Below are 14,238 nucleotides of genomic sequence, written 5' to 3'. Positions count from 1 at the left end.
TGGCACAGATAGTCTATCCCAGACTGGTGTGTGAGTTTTACCGCACCTTAATTTTGCATACAGGTGATGACGCCCACGACGGCGAGGGCTATTTTATAACCACTGTTGAGGGAGTTATTTTGATAGTGGACTGTGCAGCTATAACGAGAGCTTTAGGCTGCAACCATCGATGCCCCGTAGCTCTTTAGGGGCAGTTCCCACCGATTCACCCTAGCTTGTCTAGAGAGGTTATGATCAGATCACTTGGCTAGGGGAGTCATTCCACCACTCTTGAGATGGCGCGGAAGTCACAGTTGCCGCGCCGCTATTGGTTTCTTGATATGGTCCTTGTGGCCAATGCTCGCACTATAGGACATAAGATACAGCGATACACAAAGATGGTTGATGCGCACTATACATTCCATGCCGGCTATTGGGTATCCATACCCTAGCCCATGTTTTTACAGATGCACCGGCTCTATAATGAGATGGAAGAGGCTAGACGCCCTCCTACCCACCACTTACAGTTCCTTAGGCTCATTACTCTCCTGATGGAGATCTCGGGGGTTCCACTACTCCCAAAGGAGGCGATGATGATAGTCTTTACACAGTATCATTTCACTCAGTGGAATAATGTCTAGGGCCATATGCCCAAGACCAGATATAGGGAGTGGGGGCTTGATGATGAGATCCGATAAGATCGACGGCGATTAGATGCTGAGGCTAGAGGTGTGCCGTATATGCTTGATGAACCACCTTATCCACCACAACTTACTATTCTTCTTACCAATCATGTAGATGTAGCAGTAGCGGAGGAGGAGGATGAGGATAATGATGAGGCCACATAGGATGAGATGGATACCTCTGATGGCTAGGCACCACTGAGGAGGAGGCTAGTTCCTGCAGCAAAGCCTGAGAGTTCTTCTCAGGTTGAGATTAGAGAGTTACATGCCAGGGTGGCAGAGCTGTAGGATGGATAAACAGTGCTGAGATAGATGCTGATTGAGCAACAGAGCATTCATGCTGAGCTTTTATGCCGCACTCCATCTGCCGCTTCTACTTCTATAGATCCTCCACCACCTCCTATGGATTAGTTGTCTAGGGCTTCTTTATATTTTGTTTTACTAGATAGGCACTTTTTTGTTGACTAGAGCAGCATTTTTGATGTATTTCATTCTTTATGTTGTATTTCTGCCCTAAGTCTGTTATTTAAAAGCATTGTACTGATTCTGATTATTTATATACATGCTTTTGGCCTATCCTATACTTATGTTGATATTTGAGCTGTATATGATTTTTCTCTAGTATTACTCTGATGTCAACATAAGTATAGGATAGGCCAAAAGCATATTAAAAATCATAATCAGAATCCAGTCTTGTTTTGTTTTAAGTTTAACTGAGATGAGCAGGTGAATTTGATAACCAAGGCATATTAAAAAATAAAAGAAAGGAAAGAAAATGTATATATTCAATAAATGAAAAAAATTCTTCACCAATGTGACTGAAAAGAAAAAAAAAATGAAGAAAGTGAAGAAATAAAGCAGGAAAGGGTCAAGTTCAGGTCTGTACCTAGATTACTTGAGCAATTAAGTCCTTAGGGGTGTGTTCTGACACCTAATGCCCTAAGACCGTCTGGTCTAGGAGTCATTGGCTGAAAGCTTGTAACATAAGGGGTTTAGGTTACCTAGATTACTTGAACAATTAGGTCTGGAGGGGTGCTTTATCACTTAATGCCCTAAGACTATCTAGATTCGGAGTCATTGGCTAAAAGTTCATTACATAGGAGATTTAGAAAGCTTAATAGACCTGAACATTGCACAGTATCCTTTTTGAAAAATGCATACCAGTAGAAAAAAATTGTTGGACCAAGAGGGGGGGTGAATTGGTTAAACTTTGCTTTATAAAACCCCCTACCTCCATTTGAGATGAAAATCTCAAATCCTCACCGAAAAAAAAGTGCTCTGAATACGACGATACTCTTGGGTTATGTTGGGGACAACACGGTGAATATTAAACTCCAAAGAGGGCATACGAAAATTCAAACTTGACCTCAAACCCAAACTCAAAAAAATGGCCAAAAACGGATTCTAATAAGGGGGAAAGATGAGTGTAGTCAAGACAAGCATAAAACATGAAGGCACTACAGCTTTTTAACAAAGGGAATGAGGTTTAATTGAGAGAAGAAGGGTGGCAGACCCCTTGGGCTGCCATGGCAGCTTCTGGTCATGCATGAAGAGAAGGGAAGATCACTTTTTTAATTTTATAATCCCCTATTTATAGGAAAACCCTTAAAGTGCCTCGAAAGGGCCCCGTCGGGGTCCGAAAAAGTGATTTTTGAGTAGACGCATATAAACGGCAAAACTCCGTGAACGAAAAAGAACTAAAATGAGAAAATATGAATAACGGAAGAAATAGCGTCGAAAATCGAGTCCCAAGCAGAGAGATATGCTCCGAACAAGTTTGGTGGCAACCGAGGCCAGAAACCCTGAAACTGGGGAAAAATAACTAGAAAACAATTCTAAGACTACAAGACTTGACGAAAAGTGAAAATGAATCTCATACGAGGATCCAGGCTCAAAACGAGACATTTTTGCAATAACTTTCATTAATTGTACTAATGACCCAGAATGAAAAAAAAATATTTTTTGAAAAACCCATGAAATAAAATATCTTCAAAAGATATTTATGAAAATCACCCCAAGAAAATAAAAAGATTATGAAAAACTATGCATCCATGCCCCTATGGACACCGGGAGCAACTAGAGTACTTTACTGCAAAAGTAAAGATACGTATTTCGTGGAAACTACTTAGAAGGAAGATACGTGAAGTCAAAAACTAACTTTGAGCATGAAAAGTGAAGTTGTGCCAAAAAGTGACAAACAGGGAAAAGACAAAATAGGGAAAATGATGAAAAGTGAATAGTGTCGAAAAATAAAAAATTTAGAAATGACTCGGTCCTTAAAGGAAGTTATCAATCCAAAGGAAAAAGTCTTAAAAACCATTTTCGAGCACTCGAGACGACACTAAGTGATGAATAACCAAACACATAATAGAAAAGGAAACGGAAAAAATTTATTAGCAAAATTTGAGGAAAAAAGGGAAGAACGAAAATTACCGAGTTATTACATATTCTTTCATAAATATTAAATTGAGAATATTTTGATAAGTTTAGAGAACTTTATTTATTTATTTTCATGACATTGAGTTTAATTTACCTAGTGTAACTAGTGTATAACTAACTTGTAATGTGGTTTTAAAGTAGGCCTTGATATGTTAATTAACATACCTTGAATTGAGAATATTTGAATGAGCCTTGAATATTTTGTTTAATTATTTCCTTGTATGAAATGTAATTCACCTAGTGATGCCTAGTGTAGAATTAACTTGTATCATGAAATTTAAATAGGCCTTGATATAACCTTTGACATATATGATTTGTAGAATTTTTGGAGTTAATTTAAAATCTAGAGAATTTAGTTACTTAAGTTAATTAGATTTCCCTTTTATGCTCCCATTGAGGTAATTAGGCATTGATGTTGTATTCTTGCTTAATTTGTGGTTTGGAACTTATTATATGGTTATATGACAGTATTCTATGAGTTGAAGTTATGATTGGTGGGTGTCGTGGGGCAACCAGTTAAAACGTGTTAAAGAGTGGCCAAAATTGAATTTATAAAGTGCCACTACTATCTCTAACTACTAATATAGCTAGGGTGAGTAGGGATCATCCCAAGGGATTGGGAGTAATATTGATATGGAAATAAGGTTGGATTAATAGGTCAAGTGATCAAAAGGTAGTTTAATTGGTTAATTAAACTACAATGTTAAACAAATTTAATATAAAATAATTAAAGTAAATAAAGGGTAGAGAATAAGAGTGAGGGATCTCGGGACTTAGAGGTCACCACTAAATATCACCTTCCTAGATACTCAATGTGTAATGAATGAGGGAAAATATATGTTGCAATACTAACATGTATGATTGATTGAATCAACAAGCATGGATGACTAATTAAGTATACATTGTCTAGACAACCTAATGAATAACACAATATATCAAACTAAGCCATTATTCCTTCCTTTAAGCTCACAATCAAAACACATTAAGAAGCTAGAGAATTATACTACTTGCATTCATAAGCATGGAACATCAAACAACAAGCATAGATTGTCCTCCCATTTAAGAAAGTAATGCAACTGTACTACAACTAAACTAGGGACATGAAAATTAAACTAATTAAACTAAAGTAGAGGCACAACCCATTAAGAAATGAGTATGAACCATCAAACAAACCACAAGAGTATTCCATTAAAGCACCATGCCTTGGCAATCTCTAGATTCATAGTATCAACACACATAGACATGCATCAATAATACAAAACCTAGAGATAAACACATGAACATCTAATTCTAGCCTACATAGACATATGAGTAGAATGAAATGATCAATTGGAAGTATTAAATAATATAAATTATTGTAGAAACAAGATTCATAAATAAATTAAATATCAAGACAAGAATTACAACACAAATCCCCTCAAAATACAAAACATCAAGATCTAGAAGGCATGCTTAGGGCTAACTCTAGCCCCAAGAAGATGTTTAGCCACTCATTGATGTAGTCATCCAACCCTCAAGGGCCATCTCTATGGTAGGAATAATATTCTTCTTGATGGAAACCCTAGATGACTGGAAGAACTCCCAAATGGTGTGTATCTCTCTAATCTCTAGACTCCTCTAACCTCTCTCTCTAAGATTGTGTATATTTCTCTATCTTCTTCTTCTCTTGTATAAATGGCTCAAAATCATTTTATAAGTAGCTCAAGTGTCACACCTAATGGTCACTCCTCATGCACTAGGGCTCCTTCAATGATTGCACCACAAGCCATCTGTTAATGAGCTGGACTCTGTTTTTTTTTTGAACTTGATCGATTGAATTCTAATGAAATCGATCGAACCATGGCGGCGCCGTTTTGGAATACAACAAATCTGAGATATTTTTGGGATATTTTGGGGAAAAGACAAAAGTGGTAGGTAGGGATAAGATCAAAAAAGTTAGATCGATCAAAAGAATGTTGGATCAATCGAAGATGGAAATTCTTAGGGATAAGGACAAGAGGCTCGATCTATCTTGATAAGGCTGGATCGATCAGTATGAGATTGATTGAAGATTTGTATAATCGATTAAAAATTGTTGTTTTCCACCACTTTGCTTCCACTTTGCTCATTTCTTCCATTTAGCTTGAGATTGCTTCTTTTATGCTCTAATTTGGCTGAATTGACTTATTTTGGGGATAAGCGCCTGAAAAGGGCAATAACATGAAATTAGTCTAAAACGGAAAAATAAGATAGATAAAGGTCCTAGAATACTTGAACTTAAGGGGTTTAAATATACACTTTTCGGTGTTCATCAATGATTTAACTTGTAAGTATCACATTTTATGTAAATGACATTTAATATGCCATTGTAGCTTAAATGCTTAGGGCATGGCTTATATGTATTCCATAACTTGGTTATACATGGTAATTGATTTTGGTGCATTGTGTATATGTGATATACTTGTTACATAACTTGATAATTTTTGGAAAGCTTGTATGGACATTGGAAATTTTTATGGCTAGGTCATGGCTCTAGTACGAGGGATGAGAGTTCCCTCTATTTCATATAGTGCGCACTACCCTGAGGGCTAGTAACACAAAAGCAACAATATAACGGTTTTATTCCGGGTTTAGTTGTGCACTAGGTAGTACCTTACGGGCTAGTAACCCGGAACCACTTATTTGGTCATTGAGACCTTATGTCATTTGTCTTTCTGCCATTAGCTGATTTTGCATTCAATTCCTAGTTGTAATTGTAGATTACTTTTAATTTGTACTTAGGTGCATGATACTTCATTTCTTGCTTAGTATATGTGAATTTGTATACTTGTACGCCTTATATATAAAAAATGCTTAGTATACTTGGATTTGTATACTTGTATGCTGTAATGGCCCGGGTTTTTCAAGCTAGTGCGTCCTGTGATGAACCGTAGTTTGATCCGATAACGGATCCGAAATGCGGAAACGAAAATAGAAAACAAGGCTCTAAGAAGTCAAAGTGATCTTCTATGAGGTCGTGGAACTCAATGAGAACTAATGCGGAAGCAAAAGACCAAAAATATGACAAATAAGCCTCCAGGGGCAAAATAGTCATTTCTAAAAACTGTGGACTCGGGTGCCACCGAGCACATCGCTGGAAGGACAACGAAAAACTAATTAAGATGGACTCAAGAATCACTTGATTCAGAGTCCGAATGAAGAAGATATGAAACTGCAAAGTTTCATAAAATCAAACTTTTGGGTTTGAAATCAATGCAGCAAGGGTACTTTACAAGGGGTAAAATGGCCTTTTCAGATATAATTTGATGCAACCGTACATACCGTTATATAGACCAGCAAAAACTAATAAACTTAGGCTAAAAAATCACTTAATTTGGAGTCCAGATGATGAAGATATGAAGCCTCAAAGTTTCAAAAAAATCAACTTATTTTCCGGGTAAGAAATCTGGGCAGGAATAGTTTTTTTTACAGCAAGCAACATTTGATTTTTTTCTCGGAATTGAGGCTAAAAACGGACCCTTAAACGAGTTTTTCTGGAAAAACACGAAGAAGAAACCCACCTTAAAATCACGTTTTTTACCTGGCATTGCGAAAGGAACGGAGAAAAATACGCTGTAAGATCCCTAAAATGCCCCTAGATCAGCCTATGTCAAGAGGGACCCAAAAATTTGCTACATGAAATTTCTTCAAGATCAGTCCACAACTGAGAGCAAAAACGGGCTGTCAAATGAATTTTTCTGGAAAAACACGAAAAAGAAACCCCCCCTAGAATCGAGTTTTCTACCCGAACTAGTGTGAGAAAATAAAAAAAACTCACTGTAAGATGCCCAAAATGCCCCTCTAAGAAATCTGATCATGAGGGTCCAAAAAGCTGCTAAATGAAAACTGGAAACTGAACTTTGTGATGGATTTCCGGCACCAAGACGACATTTTCTGAAAGAACACGAAGAAGAAACCCCCCCTTAAATCACGTTTTCTAAGCGACCATTTGAAGACCGAAATTTATTTCCCGAAGGAAGACCCCACGAAAATCATAGCTTGACCTCATACCCAAACTCAAAATTTGGCCAAAAATAAATTCCAATAAGGGTGAAAGAAGCGCGTAGTCAACACGAACACAAAACGTAAAGGCACTTCAACTTTTTAACAAAGGAATGATGTTCAAAAGAGGAGAGAGATGGTGGCAGCCTCCCTTAGGCTGCCATGGGAGCTCTGGTCGTGCAAGGTGTGTGGGGAAGATGAAAAATGAAATATTTCCTCCCCCTTTGATAGAAAAATCCAAAAAGTGCCCCAGAAGGGCCCCGCCGGGTCCAGAAAAGTGCATTTTGAGTAAACGTGCTCAAATGGAAAAACTCCATGAACAAAAAAGATTCAAAATGAGAAAATATGAATAATGGAAGAAACGGCGTCAAAAACCGAGTCCCGAGCAGAAAGTTATGCCCCGAACAAGTTCAGCGGCAACCGGGTCCAGAAACTCTGAAACTGGAGAAAAATGACTAGAACGGAATTCTATGAATTTACGAGTCAATGATCGGTTGATCAACTAAACATCAACCTTCGCAATAGCACGAATCATTGTAAAATAGGGCTATTGGTCGGGTAAGTCGAACCACTGGGACTGCGCTAGTCTATGGCAACCTAAGTGTCTAGAATTGTTCTCAGAATGATAATGGGTTTATAGAGGGTTTTGGTTGTTTGTCACTTAAACTTAGAACTTAGAATGCATAAAATAGTAGTGCTAGTAAATGAGAGTTAGAGATAATAAAAGGGGAAACTAGAGAAGTGAATCCACCTACGCCCTAAGTACATGCTAAATCAAGACTAAATTGGGGATAAACACTATATAAGCAATGATCGAGAATTATGTAGCAACACATAGTTGCTTCATAACCAATAAAGAGTTCATGAGATTAAAACAAGAATGGTCTATCAAAAGACAACACATTTGGACTACCTAGACTAGGGTGTAGTATCAAATACATTAACTTAAGCAAAAGACCATCAAGCATTCAATCAAATGATGAAGCACATGAAAGTAAGAATCAAGCATAGTCCATCAAAGGAGGTACCTAAGCAATGGAATATCAAGCTTCAAAATTAACATGCCTTGAAAACCATTCATAGTTAATATCTTCATTGTCACTATGAAAATAAAAGCAATAAGACTAATGTAAGAATCATCAAGACAAGCTAAATAACTCACATCAATCATTTAAACATGAATATTCATTACAAGAAGTAATAAGCTCTTAAACTATGAAAAGACCAAAGTTTATACATTATAATCCCCAAAATAGAACCTAATCTAGAACATGAACATAAGGGGAGGCTTCATCACCTCCCTAGATGAGGTTTAGTTACCCATGAGTGAGCTAGGAGAAGGAAGAAGCTTGCCCTTTTTTCTCCATTTTCGAGCTCCCTTCCTTTTGCTCCAAGAACCCTCTTCTTCTTGCTCTCTTCTCTCTCCTCTATCTTCTAAAAATCCAAGATTTCTAATGTGTGGCCCATCCTCCATTTATACCAAAAATGTGAAAGAGAAAGAGAAGGAAGAAACTTACCCAACAATAGAGAACCAAGGGCCCTTGGTACGTGGGATAAGTGGTGGTGATGGGTAGGAGGTGGGTGTTGGTGGTTGATTGGTTTAGTTGTGGATGGGTGGTTGGTGAGGATGGCCGAGAGGGTGAAGGTGAGGTCTTGAGGCAGGTCATGGAATGTTGCAGGCTGGTGGTTTTGAATTTGGTTGTGAGTGGGAGAGAGAGAAAAGTTGGTGTGGTGTGTGAGAAGTTCGAGCAGGAGGGTGGTGAAGTTAGAGAGAGAGGTGAAAAGTGGTTAAGAGAGAGAGGTGAGGTGGTTAGCAATGTGGGTTGAGTTGATGGTGAAGGAGAGGTAGTTGAGGTGGGTAGTGTTGCAGCCGAGAGAGGGGGATGAGAGTGAGGTGTTGGTATGGCTTCGGGGTTTAAAAGAGAGAGAGTGAGAGCTTGGTTCGAGCACTCGAAGTCCCACTTCGAGTGCTCGAAATGTTGGCAGAGAGTTGGAGGCCGAGGGTGAGAGGGGCTTGAGCACTCGGTGGTGAGTGAGAGAGCTTGAGTGATGGGCTAGGGTGTGGGCATGAGGAGTTCGAGCACTCGAAGCTTGGTCTTCCAGTGCTCAAAATTTGAGCAGTGGGTTGCAGGGACGGGTGAGGATGCCGAGAGAAGTTGGTTGTGAGTTGGTTGATGTGCATGGCATGGTGAGGGTTGATGGTGGTTTGTGGGTGGCATGCATGCATGGGGTGTGCATGTATGATGTCGAGAGGAGATGAGGAAGGTTGTGTGAGTTGGTAGAGGTTGGGAGGTGGGTTAGTTGGTGGAGGTTTTGGTGCATGGGGGTGGCTGGGATGGTTGTGGTGGGTTGTAAATGCCGAAAGGGTGGTGAGCTTGGGAGTGGGATGGTGAGGGAGTTTGGTTTGGCATGCATGCATGGAGGTTGCATGCATGCATGGATGTCATGGGGTGTGCATGCAGTGATAGTTGGTGGAGGTTTTGGTGCATGGGGGTAGCTGGGATAGTTGTCATGGTGGAGGCTGGGTTGGTGAGGAGGTGGAAGTTGTTTTGCATGGGTTGGGGTGGGGTGGTTGTGATGCAGACAAGGCTGCATGGTTTGTGTGAGGTTGGTGAGGTGGTGAGTGTTGGGTGTGTTGGCGAGAGAGAGATGGTGATGGAGATAGGTTGGGTTGGTTGAGGGGTATGCATGCATGGGCGTGCATCCATGCATGCAGGAGGGTTGAGGTTGGTGATTCGAAAGCTCTACATGGATTGAGGTGCCTGTGGTGGGTTGAGGTGCTTCGAGCACTCGCAAGGGGGTGGTCGAGTGCTCTGCATGGAGACAGTAGGCGCGGGTGGTTTGTATGGGGAGTTCGAGCACTCGGAAGAGGGAGCTCGAGTGCTCGAAATGAGAGCAGTGAGCTGGGTGTGTTGGGGCATGGATTTCGAGCACTCAAACTAGAATATAGAGTGCTCGAAAATGGCTCATTATGCTAGGGTGAGCTCGACTAGGAGGACTGAAGCAAGGAGTGAAGGGAACAACATGCAAGACAGTGAGCACCATGGAAGTTGAAATTGTTGCAAAGGAATATGGAATGTGAGCAACATGGAAATGTAAGCTGTTCAAAATGGAGTCCATGCATGGAAATTCCATGCATTTGCATTTGCAATCTCATTCCATGGGAGACAGTGAGCACTATTACATGCATTTTCATGCATGTTGATGTATTTGCAACATCATTCTAGGAATTTTGCAAGGTGGCGACTTGGAAATGCAATGGAATGGAATGGAAGAATTGCTGAAAATTTTCAAATTGTCTCATAATGCTTGAATGAACTGAAGAAAATTTTCAAATTGCATCATCTTTGGAAAATTTCCAGACTTGGATGAATTTGAAAATTTTGGAAATTGGAAATTTGTTTTTTTTTTTTTTTTTTTTTTTTTTTTTTTTTTTTTTTTTTCAAACTTTGCAATATCTAATGCATGGAAAAAAAATGCCAACTTTCAGAACATCACACAAAGCATGGGTGGATGTAAGAAAATTTTCAAACCTTGGCAACATCACACAATGCATGAATGAAATTTCTGGAGAAAATTTTTAAACTTGCAAATTCATTCCATTCCAATGCATGGGAAATTTTGAAGGTTTTGTTTTGAAACCTTGCAATTTTTCAACTATTTAAACATCTCAAATGCATGAAGAATTTTGAGAAAATTTTCAAACTTTTTAGTAAAAATGAGAAAATATGCACATGAGTCGCATTTGAAAAATCTAATGAAATTGCTAGAAAGCGATGGAGAATTCCGGGAATGAAAATCAGAGTTGAGAAGGTCTAAGAAAAATCAAATTTTGGGCTTTTCTAAACCGTTTCCCAGAAATTTTTTTTTTTAAGGCACGAGCAATTTCAAAGAGAAGGAAGCTTGGAACATCGAAAGAATTTATTCCCTTGCTTTGCTAAATTTAATGTCGATAGCTAGACCAAGCTAGAGCAGGCACTAATCCTCATAAATTGGATCCGTCAAGGGGACTTCCTCAACTTTTCGGGTTAGAATTGTGCCGTCAATGCAAGGCTTAAGCCTTTGGCCATTTATCTTGAAGAGTGATCCACTTGCAGGATCATGAAGTTTGATTGCTCCATGAGGAAAGACGGTAGTGACAATGTATGGACCATCCCATCTTGACCGGAGTTTACCGGGAAAGAGTTTCAAGCGGGAATTGAAAAGCCAGACCTTTTGTCCCGGGGCAAAAGACTTTTTGACGATGTGTTTGTCATGAAAAGCTTTAGTCTTTGCCTTGTAAATTTTTGCGTTTTGATACGCGTCATTACGCAATTCCTCAAGTTCATTTAATTGCAACGCACGATTAGAGCCGGCTTGTTTGAGATCAAAATTGAACCTTTTTATGGCCCAATAAGTACGGTGCTCTAATTCTACCAGGAGATGACATGCTTTGCCAAAGACAAGTCGATATGGTGACATGCCAATGAGTGTCTTATAAGCTGTCCGGTAAGCCCAAAGTGCATCGTTTAGCCTTAATGACCAATCTTTGCGGTCCGGTCTAACCGTTTGTTCTAAAATGTGCTTAATCTCCCAGTTAGAAATCTCTACATGACCACTCGTTTGAGGGTGGTAAGGTGTAGCAACCTTATGAATGACTGAATACTTAGCAAGGACGGATTTGAGATAACGATTTCGGAAATGAGATCCGCCATCACTAATGATTGCTCGGGGCGTACCAAAACGACTAAAGATGTGAGATTGAATGAAATGGATCACGACTTTATGATCATCAGTTTTGGTAGCCGCGGCTTCCACCCATTTAGACACATAATCCACCGCTACAAGGATGTACTCATAGCCATAGGAAGATGGAAATGGTCCCATGAAGTCAATCCCCCACACATCAAAAATTTCAACAATTAAAATGTTGGTGAGGGGCATCATGTCTCTTCGGGACATGGATCCAAGTTTTTGACATCGTTCACACGATTTGCAAAAATTGTATGCATCCCGGAACAAGGTAGGCCAAAAGAATCCGCTTTGAAGGATTTTGTTAGCGGTCTTTTTGGCACTGAAATGGCCTCCACAAGCAAGAGTATGGCAAAAATTTAAAATGCTTGTGGCCTCGGTTTCAGGAATACATCGCCGGATGATTTGGTCCGGGCAATACTTGAATAGTTCCGGATCTTCCCAAAAGAAATGCTTGACTTGGGAGAAAAACCGGTCCCTCTCTTGTTTGGACCAATGAGCTGGAATTTTGCCAACCGCAAGATAATTTACAATATCCGCAAACCATGGAAGAGTAGAATGTGAAACTTGAAGAAGTTGCTCATCCGGAAAGGAATCATGGATGGCTGCAAATTCTGAAGATTTCTCAGTAAGTAAGCGAGAGAGATGATCGGCGACAACATTGTCGGTCCCTTTTTTGTCCCGGATGTCAATGTCAAACTCTTGAAGTAAGAGGATCCATCGAATTAGGCGGGGTTTTGTCTCTTTTTTCGCTAACAAATCCCTAAGAGCGGCATGATCTGAAAAGACGATGACCTTGGAGCCAAGAAGATAAGAGCGAAATTTATCCAAGGCGTACACCACAGCTAGCAATTCTTTTTCAGTGGTGGTGTAGTTCAATTGGGCATCGCAGAGAGTTTTGCTAGCATAATAAATGACATGCGGGAGTTTATCCACACGTTGGCCCAAAACCGCCCCTAATGCATAGTCGGATGCATCACACATGATCTCAAAGGGAAGAGACCAATTAGGGGGTTTCATGATCGGGGCAGAGGAGAGGAGAATGCGAAGTTTGATGAAAGCTTCCATGCAAGCGTCATCAAAATTGAACGGAACATCCTTGGCTAAGAGATTACACAAGGGCCGTGAGATTTTGCTAAAATCTTTGATGAAGCGACGATAGAATCCGGCATGGCCAAGAAAAGAACGGATTTGACGGACTGAATTCGGAGGAGGAAGATTAGAGATTAACTCAACTTTTGCCTTGTCTACCTCGATTCCCCGCTTAGAAATGACATGTCCTAAAACAATGCCTTCTTGGACCATAAAGTGGCTTTTCTCCCAACTTAGAATGAGATTCGTCTTTTTGCATCTTTGGAGCACGAGTCAAAGGAGGAGCCAAATACGGAAAAATCATCCATGAAAACTTCCAAGAACCTTTCAACCATATCGGAGAATATGGACATCATGCACCTTTAGAACATTGCCGGTGCATTGCATAGACCAAAAGGCATGCGTCGATAGGCAAAAGTACCAAAGGGACATGTGAATGTTGTTTTCTCTTGATCTTGGGGGGCGATGGCCACTTGGTTATAGCCGGAATAACCATCAAGAAAACAATAGAAGCTTTGGCCGGCTAACCTTTCTAGGATTTGATCGATAAATGGGAGTGGGAAATGATCCTTCCTAATTAATGAGTTGAGTTTACGATAGTCAATGCACACATGCCACCCGGTGGTGGTTCGTTGTGGCACGAGCTCGCCCGCTGAATTTTCAACAACGTTGAGCCCGGATTTCTTGGGGACAACTTGTGTGGGGCTCACCCACTTGCTATCAGAGATAGGATAGATAATTCCCGCATCTAACAATTTGATCACCTCTTTCATGACCACTTCCTTCATGTTTGGATTTAACCGGCGCTGGACCTCTCTAGTAGGCTTTGCGTCATCCTCCATATGAATGCGGTGCATACAAATGGAGGGGTCAATTCCTTTCAAATCTGCCACTGTCCAACCAATAGCTTCTTTATGCTCTTGGAGCACCACTAAAAGGTTGGTCTCTTGGTCTTTTCGAAGGTCCGAGGCAATAATGACCGGAAGGGTTTGCTTTGGACCAAGGAACACATACTTGAGATGGGCCGGGAGCGGCTTAAGCTCAAGTTGTGGCGGAGATAACAATGATGGGACCGGAGGAGTGGTGGAAAGTTGGGGAAGTGGTTCTTTTGGAATTTTCCAAGGAGGTACATCCATGATAGCATTAATATCAAGCAAGGAATTGACTTCTTGAATGGCTTGATCAACATCAAAGTTTGAGAAGTCAAAATGGGACATGCAAGTTTCAAGGGGATCTTTGCTTAGGATGAAGGGGAGAGATTCTTCGACCACTTCATCGATGACATCCACAAGAA

The sequence above is a fragment of the Cornus florida genome, unplaced genomic scaffold, assembly GCF_030987335.1.
Source record: "Cornus florida cultivar Cherokee Brave unplaced genomic scaffold, ASM3098733v1 CherokeeBrave_3.0.0_Hap2_Chr11, whole genome shotgun sequence".
In the NCBI taxonomy this organism is placed as follows: domain Eukaryota; kingdom Viridiplantae; phylum Streptophyta; class Magnoliopsida; order Cornales; family Cornaceae; genus Cornus; species Cornus florida.
This window is presented reverse-complemented; position numbering follows the sequence as displayed.